The 4260-nt window shown below is 34.8% G+C and overlaps 1 long non-coding RNA gene across 1 annotated transcript; it reads left to right on the top strand.

Moving 5' to 3' along the window:
* Positions 1-2908: 2908 nt before the first annotated feature.
* Positions 2909-3689, top strand: LOC121968338. The gene is made up of 2 exons (XR_006108073.1): positions 2909-2977; positions 3572-3689. It is a non-coding gene; the product is annotated as an uncharacterized LOC121968338 (long non-coding RNA).
* The last annotated feature ends 571 nt before the right edge of the window (positions 3690-4260 follow it).

Raw genomic sequence — 4260 nt, 5'->3', positions numbered from 1 at the left:
ACGCGATAGATCTAATCTAATCGAAAGGGTGCATCATGTACACGATTTAGATCTATTCTAATCGTTAGGCACTAATTAATTACTAATCATGCATCACATACACACAAGTAATTAATTAAATTTATTTGTGATTAGTCATGGCCCTACTACGATCTTCTCAAGCCAATGAGAAGATCGGATGGTCAACCTAGGGTCAACAGCTTCTCAAGCTCCTCCCTTTGACCACCTTGTGTTGCTCGCGCCCTCCTCGTAACTCTGTCTCGAGTAGACCTTCCACGGCTCCAATTTTGTACATTACAATTTTGAAACTCGAGTTACATTCGATTCTAAACTAATTTACAACAAGAATAAATAATAGAGAAAGGCACGACGCACAGGTCGCGAAACAAATGTACAATACGCACAACACAAATGACGGCGCGCAGGCCGTAATATGAATTACAACACATTTCCAATCAAATTGGGTCATTTTGGGCCATGACCATGAAAAATTATGCATAATTCTAAATTATGTAATTTCCATAATTTTCTATAATTTTAATACTAATTTTTACAATTTTTACGAGTAAAAATTCCCGTCGGTCCTGTTTAGCGGTTTTCGGGCGCAATCGCAGAACGAATCCCCTTGCGGGGCTAGGGGCAGCGCCCCTACCCGCAATCTAACCATCGCGAGTGTCCCTAAGTGATCCTACAGCACCTTAGTCCGCTGTCCCAAAAAGTTTTGGGGTGAAACCTTGCCGTTTCGGAAAAAGCTTCTCGGTAGTCGAAGTCTACAAGTGTCGAAACACTTGTGCTTCGCTTCTACGAGAAAATTACTCATAAAAATCCATAAAACCTTAAATTTACATAAAATCACAGAAGCTATATTTTTCATAAAAATCAAACTAAACTCGTACAAGTCTTCGCACGTGGCTCTGATACTACTGTTGGGTTTTTTGGGCCGTGAAAATCGCTTTTTCGGGTCGCGGAAACCCCTAAACCCCCGCACCGGATCCGTGCGAAGAAAAAATAAAAAGAAAACACGAGTACGAGTTTCTAAAGTCTAGATCTACACTAGATCACTACAAGAAAGCAGGGCTTCAAAAACAGATTTTTAAAACGGAAATAAGATCTGTTTTAAATTTTTGTAAATTATAAACGGATTTGCTACGGAATTCTTAATCTATTTCTTTTTTTAATAAAAATAATATAGAAAAAAAATTTAAAAAAAAATTAAAATAAATTAGAAACAGAATTTATAAATATATTTTTATAAACAAAAATAAATACTGAATAACAACGAAATTTGATACAAAATTTTATTTGTTTATAAATTTGTTTAAAAATATTTTAAACAGAAACAAATCTGTTTATAATTTATATAATTTGAAAAAAAATATATTAAGTAATTAGAAAAATATTTTATTTTAATTCATTAAAAACCCTAACCCTTTGCGATTTCTCCCAAATTCCACCCGACGCGTCTCTGTTCCCAAATCACGTACGCAATGCAATCTTCTTCTCTAGTCCCAAATCGCGCACACGATCTTCTTCTCCAATCCCAAATCGTGCAGGACTACAAGGTGGGAATCTGGCATGATCTGAGCCACTCATCTTGATCTAGCCATCCTGACCATTCAATGGGTTCCAGTGGATCTCGACCATTCACTCAGATTTGATCTCAACCACTCCATCAGATCTGGATTGATCAGGACCGTCGAATCAGATTTGTGGAAATAAAATCCACAAGCATGCATCTTCTTCTCCTTCGCTGGGTTTCTCACGCTGCGAAGGTCGGTACGCCACTTCTCCCTCCTTCACCATCACTCCACCAAAGGGGTCGGCGGTCCGCCACCACTCCACCGACACCGGCCGGCCATCTCCTCTCCATCTTCCCACCGTCATTTTCTACCCGTGATTCCAGCCAACGCCATCATTTCCTCCAGTGGATCTTCGTGATTTTCTGCGCCGACGCGCCGACACCAGCATCCAGGCCACAACGGAGTTTCTCTACTTCAGATCCAAACCACAACCCTCTTCTCTTCGGGCTAGAGGATAAGAGGTCCTTCATAGTCAACATCCGTCCACGACATCTCCAAGATCTGGCCGCCCTAAGCAAGCAGCGGTCCTCTTTCGGAGAGCTCTTCACTTCATGCTCAGCACCGGCTTCCCACAGATATCTCCGGCCTTCATCAGATTATGAACAGCAAGCTTCTTCTTCAATGGTCGATATGTTAATTTGCGTGGTTGATTGTTTGATGTTTCTGTACTAAAGCTGTTCTCCCATGTTTTAGATTTGCATGTACCCATGTAATTTTGATTCATGCTCTTAAGGTGTTTGACAAAATGCTTCTTCCAATAGTTAGGTTTAAATTCGTGCACTTTATTTTTCCAATAGTCATTTGAGGAATCACAGGTCGATAATTAACTCCCAACAATATTTTTTCTTCTTCTTAATTCTTCTTCTTATTTAATTTGCTTATATATATAATCTATCTTGATGTTGCAGGAGGAGATCACCAAGGAGTTTGAGGAGAGGAAGATTGAACTCGAAGCTAAGGCTCTAGAGATCTATTAGGCCTCAAACGCTGATATCAAGGTCTGCATTACTTGTCAAAGTTAAATTTGATCGGAATTCCATAAAGAACAAGGTCTGTGGCTTCCTGGTGTACCCTAGTATGTTGTATTGCCTCAGCACATATCTTGCTCTGTTGTCTCGTTTCGTTGCATGAACACTACAGTAATGCTTCTCTCTTATTTTTTGATATTCACTGTATTACATGATTCAGCTGCAACTTATGACTAATGTTTAGTTCAGTTTCATATTACTTAAATCAATCATTACAGGTATGTTGCTGAAAAATTTGTACATAACAATGTGGTTTCTTAATCAAGAAACTACTTTTCATTAAATAAAAGGCAGCTAACATTCAATATTGAATCATTAAATTGGTTTAGTGGTTCCTCTCCTATCAAGGCTAGACAACTGCAGTGCAAGGTAAATACTAAATGATGTTTTTTTAAACTTGTTAGATTGCTTTACTGAGATACAATATATCCATGATTCTAAATTTTGTAAATTGTATTAGAATATAATGTCAAATATCAAGGTCGATGACTTGGTCGGTGTTCCATATGTAATTTCATATATTTTGATTGGAAAATCTTAGTGAATAAGACAATAGTTTTCTAAAATTGGTTTTTAGGAATCTGGTGACTCATTGCTATTGTGAAATATCTATCAAAGTAATTTATATATTCTTGGTTCAAAATTCAAACTCCAAGAGTTTATTTTTCTAGTGTAAATATAATTGCAAAAGAATGTTGTTGATGACATATTTGCGAGAATATAAGAATTATGACCCAGACTCAAGTATAGATTTTTAAACCAATAATGTCATTGCATGTTAATTATCCTAAGTTTGATTATCTCATTTCTCCCCTAGGCTGTGGTCCAAATCTCAATGGAGATAATATATATATATAAATTTGTACTGTTAGTAAGTAGTTGTTTTTTTTATATAGGTTATTTCATTGCATGCTTCTTTTTATATTTATTAAACTTAATCATTTCATGTTTTGATTTTGCTAGATTGTCTCAACAAACTTGGTTGGTTCATTAATCCGTATGAAGTAATTCATCTCATGGAGTTCGAGACAAGGGAGGGCAAAGGGAAGAAATCATAGACATGCATGCTACTAGCAAGAGGATATATGAAGACATTATTGAAAGTAAAAAAGTATTGAACTTCTTATCACAAAAAATGGGAAGAAAAGTTTATCAAGTATGGTAGGCAAAGCAAAGAAAAGGAGAAGGTTTGTAAAATGATTCAAGAGGTGAAATATTCAAATCATTTATATTTAGGAAGATCTGATCCCTGTGATCATGAGCGTCGTGATAGAATGTAAAGATTAGATTACTTAAGGTGAGATTTAAAAATTTATACATTTGCTTAGACGATGTAAATATTTATTTATCTCAATGTTAATTTTATGATACTTTTGGATTAGAAATTAGTTATTTTAAATATTTATTTAAAATGTGTGAGTTTCTTGTAGTAGATAAGAATATAGAAATATAATATAATAAAAAAATAGCAATAAATTTAAAAATAAAATTATATTTAGATTTATAAATATAATTATAAACCGATTAAAATTATTTTTTATATGTTATTTAAAACGGATTAATGACGGATTTAAAACAAAATTTAGAAATAAATTTTGTATTTGAAATTTATTTTATTTGGTTAATTTAAAAAGAGATTTAGAAACGACTTT

This window comes from Zingiber officinale, chromosome 3B (genome assembly GCF_018446385.1).
Source record: "Zingiber officinale cultivar Zhangliang chromosome 3B, Zo_v1.1, whole genome shotgun sequence".
In the NCBI taxonomy this organism is placed as follows: domain Eukaryota; kingdom Viridiplantae; phylum Streptophyta; class Magnoliopsida; order Zingiberales; family Zingiberaceae; genus Zingiber; species Zingiber officinale.
Note: the sequence above shows the minus strand (reverse complement) of the source record. Positions and strands in the feature narration are given on the sequence as shown.